Raw genomic sequence first — 19,760 nt, forward strand, 5'->3', positions numbered from 1 at the left:
CCTTCTCCAAAGAGATGTAAATGGGTGTCAGAATTCACATGCCACAGTTTGCAGTTTTCATTTATGTATATTTCAGTTGAAACTCCAATGTTTGAGTCTAGCTATTTGATGAAAACAGCCATTTCCCTCTTTTAATTACTGTCAACTCTAATTTTCCCTGACTCTTTGGGGGAGATCTTCCATGACGGAGATAGTTCTCCTGTACACATGATTGGAACATGGAGCCGGCCTCTATTGCCATGCTGTTTCACCATACTTCTGTGGGTCAGTGATCTATGCCCATAGGGGGCAGGCAGGTAACATAAATGTATGAAGACAATAGGCATAAAAAATGAAGATAAAAATGCTTGTATGCAGCAATGTTAAATTTAGACTTATAATATCCTGGTCTCAGGATATTAAACCTTGTGAAAAGCAGGATCATTTCTATTTTCTTTATTGCTATACCTCCACCAATAAACACTTATAGTACTAGACTTTCCTTAAGGATGGTGCTGGCATGCGGGACCTGAGGTAATTTGATCTTTTGTCTTATAGCTCCACAAAAGTGCTCTTTTAGGTCTTCAAATTGCAAAATCTAAGACTGTATATTCAACCTCTATGGCTTACTTGCTTTCAGTGAAAAAAAAATTGAAGTTTTCTTACCTTACCTGATTTCATTCTCCAGAGGCTTCTCTCTCTCTCTCTCTCTCTGTCGCTGTGTCTATTAGGTCTCAAATTCTACTTACCCCTTAAGTGCTGTTGTAAATAATGGCATCTTCCTTTTTCCCTTTCATCCTTCTCTTTGGCTTAATGAATTAATTTCCATATCTTTAAGTACTCTCTATTTACTAATTCCATTTCAATTCGGTATCTTCTTGAATATAAAAACAGAAAAAACAAACCAACCCCCAAACTTAAAACCAGAAATTTCCTTCTGAATGTCTCCGTATAGATATTCTACCAAATCAAACCAACTCACTGCTATGAGTCCATGCCAACTCATGATGACCCCCCTGTGGGTTTCCAAGACTCCTAACTGGGAAACAGAATAGAAAGCCTGGTTGGGCTGCGATCTGCAAGGTCAGCAGATGGAAACCCGGAGCCCATTAGTGGGAGAAAGATGGGGAGCCGATCAGTTGGAGAAAGATGGGGCTTTCTAACATGTTTAAAAGTGGAAGTCTTAGAAACTCACAGAGACAGTTCTGTCCTGCCCTATCAGGTTGCTATGAGCTGGCATCAAATTTATGACAGCGAGGTGTTCCACAGATAAACTCATATGTATCCCTAAATCTCTGTTCTACCACTAAATTCCTCTGTAATCGCTGCAGTACTCATTGTTCCATGTATTTGTGAGATCTTAATAAATACTCAAGGAACCTAATAAGTGTCCCATTGGGTTAAGCATTGGGTTAATAACCACAAGGTCATGGTTGAAACCTATCACTGCTCTCTTGGAGGAAGGTGAGACTGTCAGCTGTCCCAAAGGTTTACAGTCTTGAAAATGCTATGGGGAAACTCTTCTCTGTCATATAGTTTCACTGAGTCAGAATAGGGGGACCCCTCCTGGCATAGGGTTATACCTCGGGCTACTAACCCAAGATCAGCTGTTTGAAATTACCAGTCGCTCTGCAGGAGAAAAAACAGACTTTCTACTCCTGTTGAGAGGTACAGTACTGGAAACCCCTAGGGGCAGTTCTACCTTTTTCTATGGGGTGTCTGTGAAACGGAATAGACTCGGTGACAGCAAGGAGTCAGAACCAACACAACAGTGGGGGCTTGGCTTGGTTTTGGTTTTACTAAATAATTGCCATCACTGTTCTGTCCATTTGAGTTGCATGATCCTGAGCACAGTAACCATAGTCACCATTCAGGGACTGCAGAAGAGCAAGTGCCTAACAAATAGGTGTTGAATACATAGGTGTTCTATAAGCAAGACATCTATAATTTTGGATAGCATCAGATAGTAAGTTTAGTTTATGGGAAGAGCCTGGGCAGTATGCTGAGAGAGCTTGGTTTACACATCAGCTTCTGTTGCTTTCCTAACGTGTTATTTATGACAATCTTGTTTACTTGCCAAGGTTTCAGTTTCCATATTTACAAAAGGAATATTGTTTTTTCTGTTAAAAAACAATTGAGTCAGTGTAGTGCCTGTCTTCATGAAAGCTTTCCATAGATGGCAATTCTTCCCTTGTCTTCCCTTCCCTCCTCTTATTCACATTCTCACTCTTATATTCTTCATCGCTGAACTTGAGTACTAAAGGTGACTTGGCCACAGGGCTTATTGAAATTTGTAACTTGTTTTGGGAGAGATATTAAAATGTGGAAGGGGACTACCCATCTCTGACATTGGAGCTTAAGGAGGAGTCGTAACGCTAGAGGAAAGAAAACAGTCCAGTAAGTTGGGATTTCACCATTATCTCTGTGAATCATAATTTTCCTTGGAAAACATAGAAAAATCATTTGCACTAAAATATTTGTTGAAATATATTTTTCCACTATACATGTTATTCTGAGGTTTAAACATTTTTTATTTAAGTTAATCAAGATGTTTGTGTCAGTGAAATTTAGTTTTAGTCCAACATATGATTTGATGCAAAACTGTTTGCTAACTAAGTAATAATAGGGGTACCCCCCAAAAAAAACAGAATTATTTTTTTCAAAGCTATGTATTTAAATTTTTTTAGCAAAACAACCTCATCACTTTCAAATTAATCTCTATTACACTTAATACACTGCTCAAATCTAGGAGTTCATTCCTGGAAACATGTTTCAAACTCATCTCTTTGGATGGCTGACAGCACTTCCCTTGTTTTTTAATTCTCCTCTTCAACATTCTCAAATTGCTGTTCTTTCATATCCCTCTTTACTGGCAGAAACAAAAAAATAAAAGTTGCACAGAGCGAGGTCAGGTGAGTAAGGTGCATGGGGTAAGAGAAGCATGCTGTTTTTTGCCCAAAACAGGCGCCCTGAGATGGCTGCGTTGAGCAGGTGCACTGTTGTGGTGAAAACACCAGTCCCTTCTCTGCCACAAGTCAGGCCTTTTTGGTCACACACTGTTTTGCAATCTTTTCAAACCCTCTACATCGAAAGTTCGATTAACAGTCTCATCTGGTGGAATAAACTCCAAGGCACTACGAGTTGACATTTTCATCTTTGGTAAGTTAAAGAGCTTCCAGGTGAGGTTTGTTATCAATCAACATTTCACCTTTTTTTGAAATGAGCAAAGTACACGTACACTTGAGTTTTTTCCATTGTGCTGTCCTTGCAAACTGTGTTCAGCATCACAACAGCTTCTGCAGCATTTTTCCTGAGCAGGGGGAAAAAAATCACAGTTGTACCCTATCCTCTTAAATTAGTCATCACAAGAAACAAAGTTAGAGCAAAATTGCTTTTATGAAAAAATTCACTGTGACCATAGAGAACCTTCCCAGGTGATGCGACTGGTTGCAGTAACTCAGAGCGAGTCGCTCAATGCTTGCCTAGCGGGGAAAATGCTTACCATGAAAGCTCCACCCAGAGGAGCTTTGTTTGTTTGTGTTTTTTTTTTGTGGGGGGGGAGATGGGTAGCCCCTAGTATATAATACCATATAACTGGAATAAGTGAGGTCTGGAAGCACTAACAGTTAGTTAGGTGGGAGACTGCTAATCACAGGGTCAACTGTTCAAACCCACCCGCAACTCTGTGGGAGCAAGATGAGGCTATCCACTCCCCAAAAGATTTACAGCCTGGGAAACCTTATATAGGGGTGTAGAAACAATATAAGGTCTCTATGACATGGAATCTACTTGATGGCAGTTTTTCTTAACTGATATAAAAGATAACACATCAAAGGTGATAGCTTTAAGTCTATATATACATATAATCACCATATCTATAAAAATTGCAAGTTGAAGTGAAATTATTCTAAATAGCAACCTTTACTACTGATAATTTGTTGTTGGTAGGTACAACTGAGTTGGTTCCAACCCATAGCAATCCTATGTAAAAAGGAATGAAACATTAAGATATTTTTGTTATTTTGTATTACTTGCAAAATAAATTATAACAAAAACAGTAAGTAACACTTAGAACAAATTTAACAAGTTTATATGTTGAAAAGGTCATTTTTTAGTATAAACTGTCCACCCTTTAGAATGTTGTTATAGATTTTACTCTATCATCAGGTCATAAATTATGCTAACACCTCTTAAATTGACTGATGCTAATTTTTAGCTGGCATTTCATGTTAAAGTGGGCTCTCTGGGGGATTGAATAGTATCTTGCTCAAATCACGAGGTTAGATTGGCAGACATTGGAATAGGTCTTCTCGGAAGTGCAATTGTGGCAGGTCTGAGAGTGTGCCCATTTTGATGGAGCCTGGCAGCACCTAAGATCGAGGGGGACAGAATGATTTTTCCACCAGTGGTTGGCTGATTGAAAGAAAAAAGTATGATGAGGGAGTCTAGTGATGTGCATAATGTAGTCAGGCATTTGGTACTAGGGAGGTGAGCTTATTGATGACTAATAAAATGGCCCATGAATCTGAGATGGAGGTAGGGAGTATATTTTCCAGAGTAAATATGGTTGTGACATAGTAAAAATTTTTTCTGTTGTTTTATAGGGTCAAAATAAGCCCCAAATTATTTGACAGCACCTACCCACAACAACAACAATGGATTAATAGATAGTTGAAAATATTATGGCTTGAGACATGTCCACTTTGGTCCTTAAAGTGATGTGCTTGTTTTTTAATGCTTTAAAGAGGTATTTTGCAGCAAATTTACCCAATGCGATTTGGCATCTGCATGTGAAAGCTGTAAATGAACACAGAATACCATAAAACAATTTATTTATGTGTGTATTGTGGTGTTGGTGAAAAATATTGAATTAACTGTGGACTTGCAGAAAATGAGCAATAGGTCTATTTTGGTACAGCCAGAATGCTATTAGAACGAAAGATGGGAGACTTCGTAGCACCTAACTGAGACATGTTATGAAAAGAGACTAGTCCCTTGTAGAGACTAGTGCAGTGTAGCCCCGATGAAACATATAGCTTTCTTCTGGTTCTTTAATGCTTCCTACGCCCCCCACCCCCCGCTGCCCCACTGTCATGACTCTAATTCTACCTTACAAATCTAGCTACACCAGAGCATGTCCATGGGTACAGATAAGACCTGGAAACACAGGGAATACAGGATAGATAAACCCCTCAGGACCAATATTGAGAGTAGCCATACCAGGAGAGGAAGGGGAAGGTGAGGGGAGAAAGGGGAAACCAATCACATTGACCTACCTATAACCCCCTCCCAGGGAGATGGACAACAGACAAGCGGGTAATGGGAGGCATCAGATAGTGCAAGACATGAAAAATAATAATAATTTGTAAATTCTCAAGGGTTCATGAAGGAGGGAGGAAGGGAGAGGGAGGGGAAACAACTGATGAGCTGATACCAAGGGCTCAAGTAGAAAGAAAATGCTTTGAAAACGATGATAGCAACATATGTACAAATGTGCTTGACACAATTGATGTATGTATGTATTGTGATAGAGTTGCATGAGCCCCCAATAAAATGATTTAAAAAAAAGAGGGAGAGAGGCTAGTCCTTGGAGAAGGACATCATGCTTGGCAAAATGTTTGTTGATAAGTTGGTTCTGACAAACAGCGACCCGACGTACAACAAAGTAGAACACTTTCTGGTCCTGTGTTATCCTCACAATTGTTTGTTTGAACCCATTTTGCAGTCACTGTGTTAACACGTCATTCTGAGAGATTTCCTCTTTTTAGCTGCCCTTCTATCTTACCAAGTGCAATGACTGGTAACGGAGGGCCATATGTGACCTTTCTGGCTTCTCGATTGGCACAAGGCAGGGGTCAGCCACATCGCTCTGTTCCATTCTTAACATTTTACCTATTCTGAAATTCATAGTTCCTCCCACACCACTCTGCATATATGCTGGGTTTAATAATCCATTGCAGTGGCCACCCAGAACTCTCAGCTAGTACTCACAACTACAAGGGTGTATAGGGTCCTGATGAGTCATAATCGATTCAATGGCAGGGAGTTTAATCTTTTTTTTAATTAGGGAAGTCAGTAGGTTACTACAGGTCAGGATCATAAAACAGTATGGATATCGTCCCTCCTCTCCTCAGTTAGGGACCACGTCTCTCTCATCCTCAGTCTCATCCACGTGGTCCCTTGACCTTTGCCCAATGGGCCAAGAAGCCAGCCCATCTGCAGCTCTGTCTCTCAGTTCCATAGTCAGGGGCCACATGAGGAGGCTCCATCGTCTCTGAACTGCTCCTCCTAGTCTTTGTGCCACAGTTTCTGATGAACCTGGTCTTCGTGGCCTCCAACACTTCAGACAGAGAACTTGAAAATGTTCTTCAAAGGTCTTCTGGGTTTATCTCTCTTTCTGGATGCTTCACAGATGTCTCATCCTGTTAGCCATGGAGGGGGTAATGAAAACATCAATCCCCAGCATTACATTTACACACCCCTGTTTGTATAGTCCCACCCAATCATTTGTTGGGAGTTTGGTGGGAGTTACAGAGACTTGGGAGCCTTGGGAGCCTGTGGTAATGCATTGGGCAGCTAACTGCATGGTCAGCAATTCGAAACCACCAGCTGTGCCTCGGGAGAAAGGCTAGGATTTCAATCCCATAAAGAGTTACAGTTTTGGAAACACAGGGGTAGCTCTGCTTTGTTCTGAAAGGTCACTGGGAGTTGGCATCCACTCAATGGCAGTGAGTTTGGGTTTGTTTGTTTGTTTTGAGTTTGCAGAGACTTGGGTCAAAGTGCCATATTCTGATATTTCACTCCATGACATCAAGCATGGTGTCCTTTTCCAGGGACTGGCTTCTCCTTCTAACACATCCAAAGTATGTGAGACAGAGACTTTTTTCCATCCTCACTTCTAAGGAGCCTTCAGGCTGTACTTCTCCCAAGACACGTTCCTTTGATCTTTTGGTTGTCCATCATGTGCTCACTGTTCTTTGCCAGCACCATAATTCAGATGCCCCTATTCTTCTGAGGTCTTCCTATTTTGTTGTCCAAATTTCACCTGCATATGAAGCAGTTGGGTCGGACACACCTTAGTCTTTAAAATTACATCCTTGCTCTTCCACACTTTAAAGAGATCTTTCCTGTCTTTTCAATGACCTTTTGTTATCGGCATGTGTGATGCTCCTGACTTTCAGTTTGTCAGGTCTTCGGTCATTAATGTTCAGTGAGTGAAATCTATTCTTCAGATGTTCCTGAAATTCAGGTGAGTTCTGTTCAGGGCCATATTTGGACTCTACCGGACTCAAAAATAAAATTCCTCAGCTCCAGCTTGAACTTTCAGATGTGCAATTGATGGCTAGTTCCACAGCCCGTCTCTGGCCTAGTTCTGGCTGCTGACCTTGGGCTGCTCTACCGTCTTCCCCCCCACATAAAGTCAACTTGATTTTTGTGTGTTCCATCAGTAGAAATCCATGTGTATGGGTGAAGAAGCCATTGTTCTTGCCAAATTCTATAATGCAGTCTCCAGCTTTATTTCTATCACCAAGGCATAGTGGAGAAGCTGTGAACAAGAGATGGGGTGACACTGGGAGCAACACAGGGCTCAAGCAGCAGCAAATGTGTGGATGGCACAGGACCTGGCTCACTTTGGACGGCTAACCACCAGGTCAGCAGTTGGAAAACAAAGTGGCTCTGTGTGACAAAAGGGAGGCTTTCTCCTCGCTTACAGAGTTACAACCTCAGAGGGCATAGGATGCCTGGGGGGCTTGATCAAGGACAATGCTTAGGCTCAAAGCAGAAAATAAAAGAAAGGTGTCTACTTGTGTTTTATGGACTTTGAAAAAAATATTTGACTGGGTGAATAATAACAACCTGTGCAAAATCTAGAGAAAAATGAGAATTCTAGAACACTCAGCTGTGCTTAGGCGAAGCATGTCCCTAGAAGAAGCGGCAGCTGTGGGAAGAGAACAAGTGAATCCTGCCTGGTTTAACATTAGGAAAGGGGGTGCATCAGGGTTATATCCTCTCACCACATTTATTCACTCTGTATGCCAAACAAATAATCAGAAATGCTTATCTGAAGATTATATGAAGAAGAATGAGGCATCAGGGTCAGTGGAAGCATTATTCATAACCTGTGATGTACGGACGACACAACCTTGCTTGTTGAAAGCAAGGAGGACTTGAAATACTTGCTGTTGAAGATCAAAGATCACAGCCTTCAGGATGGATTATGACTCAATGTCAAGATGATCTGAATCCTAACAACTGGACCAATAGGTAATCTGATCAAAGGTTGAAGTTGTCAAAGATTTTGTTTTGCTTGGATTCCATAATCAGTGTTCTTGGAAGCAGCAGTCAAGAGATCCAAAGATGCATTGCAGTTATTGAATCTGTTGCACAGGATGAAAATCAAGGATGTTACGAGTGCGCCTGACTCGAGCCATGGCATCTTTAATAGCCTTATGTGCATGTGAAAGTTGCACATTGAGTGAGGAAGACTGAGGAAGAATTGATCCATTTGAATTCAGGTGCTGGTGAAGAATATTGAAAATAACATGGACTACTAAAAGGACAAAGTGATCTGTCTTGGAAGAAATACATCCAGAGTGCTCCTTAGAAGCAAGGATGGCAAGACTTAGTCTTAGGCATTTTGGCCGTATTGTCAGGAGAGACCAGTCCTGGAGAAGGCTAACATGTTTGGGAAAGTCGTGGGGCAGGGAAAAGAGGAAGGTCTTCCACAAGATAGACTGACACAATGGCTGCAGCAATGGTCGCAGGTATGGGAACAATTGTGACGATGGTGTAAGACAGGGCAGGGCAAGAATCTGTTGGGCATCGGGTCACTATAGGTTGGAACCTACTCTACAGCATTTGATGACAAGTGTGTTTTTTGTGGCCATCACATCAATCCATTTCACTGAGGATTTCCCTCGATCTCATACTTTCTCTATTTTGTCGCACATGATGTTAGTCTCTAGGTGCCTTTCCAGCGACTGGTAATTTTGATGCCATCTTCAAAGTAAGTGAGTCGATCTTCTGCCCGTCTTTAATTCTCAGGCTCCTCCTGGCTGTACTGTGCTTCTTCTAAGACTCGTTTGTTTGTTCTGTTGGCAATCCACAGTTGCTTCGGTTTCCTATCCTTAATCTACCTGAAATATCATTACCCTACCTGAAATACTATTACATGGGTGACTTTAAAGTATGCTGATTTATTTACTCACAGTCCTAGGAGTTGGAACCACTAATTCTGGGCAATGGCTCTAGCACAAGACTCTGTGAGGTCTGGGAGAAGAGCTCGGTCAATTTGAGGTTCTGTATTTCTGGCACTCCAAGGTTCCTAAGCCATCTTCACAGGGTCTCTATCCTCTCCTATGAATGGGTTTAGGATACCCTCTACACTTAAATAAATAACCTTGTTCATAAAAACTCTGTTTCCAAATATGATTTTACCCACAGCCTTAGCACTTAGGATTCCAACACCTACTTGGGTAAGGGAACACAATTAAATTCATAAGTGGCAAATTTAGTATTCGTAACCAATATAACAGCTTGAATGCACCGTATCGTCTTCTGTCTTCTTTTTTATTATCCAACTTTTGTAAGCAACACATATAAATATCACACTGTTGACTGAAGTGTACCTGTCCCAATCCAAGGTCTAACCAATCATGTCATTTGCATGTGAAGGTTTCTAATGTAGTTATTTTCCAATATAGAAATACAAAGTGGATGCGTGCCATATAATATATGAGAACATACCTAGAATGATTGTAGTTAGAGAATATGCGGGTCAAAGGGATTCATTTCACCTCTCCATTTATTTATCTATTTATTTATCCCAGGGAGCTCAGAGTTTGATGGTTGAAATCACCAAACTTTTATATACAACAACTAAACTTCAAAAGAAACCTACGCTGCCATTGAGTGAATTCTGACTTGCAGCTACTACACTGGTAATGGAGAAACAAATGACAAAATACATATTCTCCAAGAGACTATGTCTACTGAGGGATAAACTAAGCAATCAACTAAATAGCATTAGACTTATGACAGAGTTAAATGAAAGTCTGTAAGTGAAGCCCTAGTACAGACGAGGGAATACCATAGTAGCAGGAAGGATTCTTCCTTCCAGCTCAATAACTACCTCCAGGAAGGCAGTAACCTGTTTTGAGATTTGAAGTACATAATAATTAGCTAAGAGAGGAACATTCCAGAGAGAGCAACATCAACACAGTTATGTTGCTTTACTATGACAGGCTGCACTGGACAAATTATTTGTGAAAAATCAGAACAGAGTTTAGGATGTAACTTGGAGAATTGGAAAAGAGAAACTACAGAGAACGCTTGAGTGGCAGACCATAACTAGCCTATGAAATAGTGTTTCAGGGTCTGGTACAAACTTTGGGTTTGTTCCAAAATAGGTAGCCTGAAATTATATAAGAGTACACAAGTAATCTTTTTAGATTTATGCTTTAAAGATATTGTCATAACAGTAGTGTACAGTATAGTTTAGAGGGAGATTATTTTCAGGGTTAGGTGTATTGCAATTCATTCCAGGAGATAAGAGATTTGGAACTAAGGTAAAAGCAATGAAAATGAAGAAGAAGCAGTAGATTCATAGTCATCTAACGTTATGGAAACAGACTCAATGAGACTTGGTAAACAGCTGGATTTAAGGCACAAGTATAAAAGGAGCAGAAACTGTTTTCATCCCCCACTGCATTCATGAGTCCTACACAGACCATTTGGTGAAATAATGCATGCCAGGGGAAGTGGACTTTCTCCCCTCTTGCTCTAAGTGTAATCGCTCCTAGAGTAAGATGTATGATAAATCGCTCCTCAGTAGTAAGATGTATGATAAATTATACAGTTGCATTCTGGCAAGATCTACTCTTAGATCATCTAATGGAAAGCCAGGTTCTTTTTGATGTCCTCAGAGTTGACTGTCATGCAACCTGAGCCCAGGATGCATCAAGCTGAACCTCCACTTTCCTCCCCCGCCCCCACCTTTCCACTGCAAGTAGACTCTTCAAAGCATAGCTACTTTTATCCTTTTTCCCCTTTGCCCATAATTTCCTTCACTTATGGTGCATCAAGGAGCAATATATGTGCCGAAGACAACAGCCCATCCAGTTTCCCAGGGAGAACACCTTTATGAAGAGAGTCGGTCTGAGAAAAAATTTTCCTCTTTATTTGTTAAGTAATGAAGCTTAAAAAACACCACTGATTAATGTCAATTATTTGCTAAAAGCTCTAATTACACATGAATGAAAAATGAAAGTCAATAAAAGAGAGGGGGAAAAAGGATTATGCAATCACATCCTAGTAGGGGCAGTGAGTGAAAAAGTGCTATCATCTAGTGAGAAAATAAGAAAAAGTGTGGAGGGGATAGACAATGAAGTTATATTTTGAACATATTGAGTAAAGTGCAGGTATGATATCTGAGGGACAATGTTCTATAGGGAGTTATTCATATGAATGAGTGCTCAGAAGGAAGCTTGGGGTGGTGTGATAGGGTATGTCAACTTGGCTCGGGCAGGATCCTTAGTGCCTTAACAATTAAGGCATAGTATTCCCCTATGATTTTACATAACACAATGCAATCAACTCCATGGGGTCTGCTGTAAGTAGCCAATAAGCTGTAAAATGATTCAGGTCATAGCTACAATGCAATAGCAAAGTTTCTTCATTGGTGTGACTCAATTCCTATAGAAGTAAATGCTGTTTGGGAGCTTGCTTGCTTTCTTTTTGCTGGGTCTGGATCCTCCATCTGGTTCATTGATCTCTCTTTCTTTGGACTTGAGCCAAGTCCAATGGCCTGACATATTGCCTGCCGATCCTAGGAGCCTGTCATGTGACCTGACACCTGACCTGCTGACCTAGGATTCATTCACCTCTCTAGTCATAAGCTTGACTACGCTGATTTTGGATTCATCTGCCTCTGCATCTAGCTGGTGGTGTTCCTGCTAAGCCTGGGTTCATCAGCCTTTGTAGTTACACCTGCTAAAGCCTCCAGCTTGATAACCCATGGGCTTGAAACTGGACGGACTCTCCCCTGGCTACAGCTATGTTCATGGTATAACTTCTCTCTCTCTCTCTCTCTTTCTCTTTCTACACACACACACACACACACACACACACGGTTTGGCTTATCTAGAGCTTAAAACAGGTGGGTATTTAAAATTGGAAGTAGGTGAGAAAGGGTGAAGCAATTCCGGATAAATCTATGTGGTTGGAAGAAAAGATCACTTAAGGTGGAACTCTGGAGAATGGCATTGTGTATGTTTTTTAAAAAGGAAGTAGGCTTATGAAGAAGCAGTCATGAAAAAGGAACCCAGGAAGAAGACAATGCCGAGGAAGCAAGGCGACAAGAGGATGTCTGGATGTGCCAGTCAGCCAGCCAATCAGTCAGACTGTCACTGCCATCGACTCTTTGACAACTCAGAGTTAAGACACTGTAGGGCAGGGTAGAATTGCCCCTGTGAGTTTCTGAGACTATAACTGTTTACAGGAGTAGAAAGGTCTCTAGACTTGAAAGGTGCCCTGGTGGCACAGTATTTAAGTGCTCAACTGATAACTGAAAGGTCAGTGGTTTGAACCCACCAGCAGATCTGTGGGAGAAAGACGCAGCAGTGTGTTTATATTAAGATTACAGACTTGGAAAACTTAATGAGGCCATTTCCATGTATTGCAATGACACAAAACTCAACAGCGCAGGTTTGTTTTGGGTACTGGAGCTGAGGAAATTGGGGTTTAGGGAACAGAAGGAATTAATACTGGCTGTGAATTTAGATAAATTATTGAATACAGAGACAAGAAGTTAACAAAGGCTTTAGAGAGGTCCTCTATTCTGTTCCATTGGTCTATGTAGCTGTCATTGTAGTTGTACCAGGATGTTGTATGACTGGGGCTGAGAAATGGGTTTTGAGGTAGAGAAGTGAGAGGCATTCTACTTCTTCTTAAGGAATTTTTTGTTTATTCTGGAGCTCGTTCCAATCCATATAAAGTTAACGATTAGATTTTCCATTTCTCTAAAGAATGAAATTACAGTCTGAATTGGAATTGCATTATACTTATAGATTGCTTTGGGTATTATTGACATTTTTACAATATTAACTCTTCCTGTCTACAAACATGGAATGCTATTCTATTTATCCAGGTCTCTTTTGGTTGCTTGTAGCAGTGTTCTGTAATTTTCTTTGTAAAAGTCTTTTGTTTCTCGGGTTAGACTTATTCCTAAGTATTTCATTTTGTGTGTGTGGTTATTATAAATATTATTATTTATTTATTTTAGAGCACTTTTTATTACTGTACAGGAATCCAATTGATTTTTATATGTTAAATTTTTATACTGCCGCGTTGCCCATTTTTTCATTGTTTCTAACAATATTTTGGCTATATTTGGGATGTTTATACATAGAAAATATGCTTATACATAGAAAATCCCACAAATACAGCCAAAAAATTGTTAGAAATTATATAAACATCATTATCAGCAACTAATAGGGAGAGTTTCATTTCTTCTTTGCCTATCTGGATTCATTTGATTTCCTTTTGTTGTCTAATATCTCTTGCTAAGATTTCCATCACAATATTGAATTAGAGTTGGAATAAGGGAAGCTATAATGGTGTAATGTTTACATTGTGGGCTGCTAACTTCAAAGTCAGCAGTTTAAAACCACCAGCCTCAGTGCAGGAGAAAGATGGAACTAGTTTTATACTACACCTTTCCCCTCTAAAGAGTTATGGTCTCAGAACCTCACAGGAACATTTCTACACTATCATATAGGGGTGCTATGAGTCCGTGTCAACTGTATGGCAGTGGGTTCTTGTCTTGTTCCTCATTGCTCACAAATATGTTGGCTGTTTGGTCTTTGTTGTGTTGATAAGTTTCCATTTTATTTCTATTTTCTGAGTGTCTTTTTAATCAGGAATGGGTATTGTCATATTACTTTTCTGCATTAATTGATATGGTCATATAGTTCTTATTGTTTGTTTTCTTTATGTAGTGGATTATATTGCTATTTTTCGAATGTGGAGCCATTCTTGATATGAATCACACTTGTTGATATTGTATTTTAATTTAAAAAAAAGATTCTTGTGTTCCATTGCCCAGGATTTTGTTAAAATTTTTGCATCTATGTTCATGAAGGATATGGGTGTGTATTTTTCGATCATGGTAGTATTTTGTTGGTATTTGTATTAGGGTTATGCTCACATCATGGAATGAGTTTGGGAGTTTTCTATCCCTCGATACATTCTGGAATAATTTGTATAGTGTCCATGTCTGCTGTTCTCTGAGTGCTTGCTGGAATTCTCTGGTGAAGTCCTCTGGACCTGAGCTTTTTGTTTGCATTGGATGATTTTTGATTACCTGATCTACTTCTTTTATTTGGGTATTGTTAAGAAATTGCATCAGTCTGTTAATGGGTAGATATTGCTTTTCTAGAAATATGTCCATTACATCTTAGTGTTAAAGTTTGTTGGAGTACAGTCTTTCACAGTAATGGATTGTTTCTTAAAATTTCTCATTTAGATCTATTTTGATGTTACCCTTTCATCTTTTATTCATGATATTGACATCTTCTCTTTCTTTTCTGTTGTAAGTTGGCCAGTGATTTGTCAATATTGTTAGTAATTTCAAAGAACTTCTTGTCTTACCTATTTTTTGGATCATTTTTGTTTTCTGATTCTATCATTTCTTTGATTTTGCTTTTCTCAGTGAGTGAAGGCTTATTTCATTGCTCTGGTGCTAGTTCTGACAATTATGGGCTAAGGCTTTGATTTTGGTTCTCTGTTCCCTTTTTGTGTGTGTGCTTATTGCGATAAGTTGCCCTTTGGGTACTGCTTGTCCTCTCTACCAAAGGTCTTCTTTGTTCTCATAGTTTTAAGCAAATTTTAAATCTCACTCCTATTTCATCTGTTACCTTGTAGCTTTTAAAGCATTGTTTTGTTCTGTTTCCATGTATTTGATTCCCACTCCCCCACCCCACTTAATCTTCATATTGCTGATTTCTAATTTGAAAGCATTTTAGTCTGAGAAAATAGATTGTCAAGTATCAGTATTATAACTTTTATGAAAACTTGCCTGTGTCCTGATATGTAGTGTGTTCTTGAGAATGTTCTGTGTGTACTAAAAAGAATGTATATAGTGTAAATGTTGAGTGTAGTGCTCTATGTCTCCATAGGACATCCAGCTGGTTAATTGTGTTGGTTGGTTCTTCTGTGATATTACTAAATTTATTTCCAATTGATCTGTTTTTCCTTGAAAATGATCTATTGAAGTCCCTTACTATTTTTGTTGTATTGTTTATTTTTTCTTCATTTCTATAAGAGTTTTATCAATATATTTCAAGGGTCTTTCGTTGGTTATATATGTGTACTATGGCTATGTCTTCCAGTTCTATTGTCTTTTTAATTGTTGCATGGTGCCTTTATTTGTATCTCATGATGGATAGCGCCTTGATGTCTATTTTTTCAGAGATTAATATTACCACTCCTGCTTTATGCTGGCTGCCACTGCCTTCATATGCAATTTTTCCATCCTTTCATGTTTAGGGTATTATTATTTTTGTGGCAGAGGTGTGTTTCTTGTAAACAGCATATTGATGGCCTTAATTTTCTTTTTAATAGATGAGCTTATTTATTTGCCATTCTTAGAATTTTGTTTTATTTTTTACTGAGCTCAGAGGCAGACTCTCTCATAGAGGACAGCCTCCATCTCTCAGAAATCTGTTCCTGACATTTTTCATTAGCTTTTTCCTTCTCTTGGCCAAACACTTGGTATATTTGGTGGCCTCATCCTTGTTTTTCATGGTGCCCTGTTTCAGAGCAACATACCAGCATTTGTATTGCAGGACACACAGAGACACCAACACCACAGCTCCACACAAGCCACCATTTGTCTGTCTATTTGTCATACAGTGGCTTGTGTGTGCTCCTGTGATGCTGGAAGCTATGTCACTTTTATTTCGAGCGCCAGCGGTGTCACCCAAAGTCAACAGGTTTCGGCAGAACTTCAAGAGTAAGAACAGACATGAAGAAGGAATCAGCTACTCAACTCAGAGGAAGTAGCCATTAAAAACCTTAGGCACAGCATGGAAACATCGTCAGATGCTGAATGTCTAACGATTGGAAGCAGAACATGGTTGGAGATAGTATTGGAGGATGGGTACTTGGGGTCAGAAGGTTCTCAAATGTGACTGAGGAAGAGTTGTAGTCTCCCAGTAGCACCTACCATACTAATGTGAATAGAGTCAAGCCTGTGGGAGGACAGCCACTGGGATCCACATGGGTTGGTGGGGCACAACTCAAGGTGAGAAGAAATGGCTTCAAAAACATGCTAATAATTGTAACTTGGAATGCATGAGATGTGAATCTAGCAAAATTAGAAGTCTTAAAAAATGAAACGGAATGCTTAAAGATTGATATCCTACACATTAATGAGCTGAAATGTATTGGTGTTGGCCATTTGAGTGAGAAAGTCATATGGTTTACTATGCCAGGAAGGGTAGATTCAAGAAAAATCGTGTTATATTCATTATCAAAAAAGACATCTCAAGATCTATCTTGAAGTACAATGCTGGTCTGTAATAGGATTATCTCTATCTGTCTTCAAGACAGTTTTATTTAGTTGTATTAAATCCAATGAAAACAACTATTATTCAAACTTATGTACCTACCCCAAAAGCTAGTGATGAAGAAATTGAAGAACACTACTAGAATCTTTAGTCACAAATTGACCAAACATGAAATCAAGATGTAATTGAAAAGAACATTTTTTTCTGAAGCTCATTCAACAGCAATTGTAGCAGTACACTGACAGGGAACTTCTAGAGGTTCGGGCCAGATTCAGAAGAAGACATAGAACAAGGGACACCATTGCTGATGTCAGATGGATCTTGGCTGAAAGCAGAAAATACCAGAAAGATGTATCCTTGTGTTTTATTGGCTACACCAAGACCTTGGACTATGTTCCCTATAACAAACTGTGGATAGTATTAAGAATGCTCATCCCAGGACACTACATTGTGCTTATGTGGAACTGGTACATGGTACATGATACAACTGGTACATGATCAAGAAGCAGTTGGACGAGAATAAAGAAGACTGAGAAAGAATTGCTGGGTTTGAATTGTGGGACTAGTGATGAATATTGAAAGTACCATGGACTGACAAATGAACAAACGAATTGATCTTGGAAGAAGTACAGCCAAAATGTGGATCAGAAGTCCGAATGACAAGACTCTACCTCATATACTTTGGACATGTTATCTGGGAGTCCAGTTCCTGGAAAAGGACATCATGCTTAGTGAACAGAGGGGTTGCAAAAGAGAGAAGACGGATTGACAAAGTGGCTGCAACACTGGTCTCAAACAGACAACAATTGTTACGATGGGGCAGGATCAAGCTGTGTTTCATTCTGTTGATTATAAGGTTGCTATGAGTCAAAGCTAACAACACAGTCGAGGATCTTTCTCTTTCCATATGGTCACTTACTGATCGATCAACTCAGCTCTAGCAATCCAAGCTTGTGAAAAAGTGTCACAGAAGCAAGTTTTGGAGTTCTCATACACTTCCCTTTAATTCAGACCATCTGCCTCCTTCAATCATTTTCATCAGCTCTTGCTCCGTAGACTAGGACATATCTGTTGGCTCAGGATCTACCTGGCACTTTATACTCTTTAAAACTCTCTTCTCTCATCTTAATCCTTAGTCATTCATGCCAACATGTGCCAAAGGAACATGTCCAATCTTTAAACTGCTGCAATCCCCCCCACAATTCCAATCAATAAGTGGACCCAGGTGGATACTGCAGCAAGTATAGCAGGCTGCTCACCTATTCCTCTGCTTCCTTGAGGCTTCCTCACCCCCACTATTATGGCCCCAGTCCTGCCTTTCACTTCGAGCTAGACCTGCACACGTGCACAGGTACAGATAAGAGATAAAGGCTCAAGACACACGGAATCCAGGAACAAGAATTAGAGTACAGATACCAGGAGGTTAGGGGGAAAGTGGGGAGAAGTGGAAATGAAGGGGGAACCGATCGCAATGATCCATGTATAACCCCCTCACCCCCAGGGGGAAGAACAACAGAAACAGTCTCTTGGCCCTGGTGTTGTCTTACCATGCATGGATCCTGGACATGCTATGTTCCATGTATTTTCTGGTAGTCCTGGAATTCTGTTTCTGCTTCTGAAATGGCTCACTTTATACCCAGAAAGATTACAAAATCTAACTAATCCCCTCCACTAAAAGTATTCTCTCTATAAGATTCCAGAAAATGTAAAGTTTGTCGTATGTCCATTGTAGCTATTAGAAATAGGTATGGTGGCAAGAGTTCAAGAAAGCTGATTACAAGATAGAGTGATTGAGAAAACAATTGAGGTCAAAGACTGCATTTTGTGTTGTACAAATTGAAACAAATGAATAATTTTATTCATCATTGTCAAAAGTTGAGGAGTGGAAACAGAATTAAAAACTTAAACCTTTAAAGGACAGTTAGTTACGCAGGTGTCAAACTTCACTATCCAAATAGCATCTACTAATAGGTGGAAGGCTTTAGATCTCTCTGGATGAAATCAGTTTCATGAAGTGTACTCACTAATGCACCAGGATTGAAGAAGCAATTCATTAAAGGTGACTGTGGGAGAGTTAATATACTAATCAAGTGTCAGTTTCTACCACTAATTAGGCATTGCAGAGACTGATAATGTATTTTTAACTATGCTAATAATAGTTGTATTTCATGTTTTTCCATATAATATTTGCTCTACCATAGGCTGCCAGAAGAAAGAGCAAAACTGTATTGGAATACATATGTGTGTGTGTGTATATATATATATTGGAATATATATGTGTGTGTATATATATATATATATGAATATATATGTGTGTCAAACTTCACTATCCAAATAGCATCCAAATAGCATTCACTATCCAAAGGCAGGATATTTATATATAGAATGTCCTTTAGAAGTGAAAAAGGCAAGACTTATGTACCTTGGGAATGCTATCAGAGGGGCCCAATCATTGGAGAAGGACATCAACTTTGGTAGAGTCAATGAAAAGGGGAAGCACCATCAATGAGTAAGATTGACACATTGATTGCAGCAATAGGGCCAATATGAGGACAGTGCAAGTATGGGCATAATTTGCATAGTGTTCTGTTTTACATAAAAATTTTTTATGAATCAGAACCAATGCAAGGCCACTTAACATCAACAATAACAATATCAGCTCATTTCTTATATCCCAAGTGCTATTGAGATATCGTTAATTATTGTGGTAAAAAGAAATGAAGGTGGGCATATCTGACTTCCCCAGATCTCCTTACTGCCAGTAGGCAGGGATCAGACATGTCTACATGTTCCAATCTTCTGACCTCAACCGTTTCTCCCACAGCACTCTACTTCTCTGCTAGGTTGGATAACTCACTGCAGTGAACACACGGACAATGTTCACAATTCCGGGGGTTCCATGAGAGAAGCGAATCAGTTACCAGAAGTCAGGATCAGTGAAGAGTTAGAATCCACCTTCCGTCAGCCAGCAGCCGAGTACGCCTGCCTACAGTTGGTCTTCAGCCTTTCAGCCGCAGTCCCTGTTTGTATTACCATCGAGTTGATTCAGCTCAGCGAGGCTGCAGGATGGAGCGGAACTGTTCCTGGCGGTTTCTGAGGCTGCGCATCGTTACAGGGGGGGACGCCTCCTCTTTGTCCCACTGGGCAGCTGACGCTCTTCTAGTGGCTATAAGCCCAATGCATAACCTACTGGGGCTCCAAGACAGTGTCAAA

This window comes from Echinops telfairi, unplaced genomic scaffold, assembly GCF_000313985.2.
Source record: "Echinops telfairi isolate 266 unplaced genomic scaffold, ASM31398v2 ScPeMD7_1;HRSCAF=3_0, whole genome shotgun sequence".
Lineage (NCBI taxonomy): Eukaryota > Metazoa > Chordata > Mammalia > Afrosoricida > Tenrecidae > Echinops > Echinops telfairi.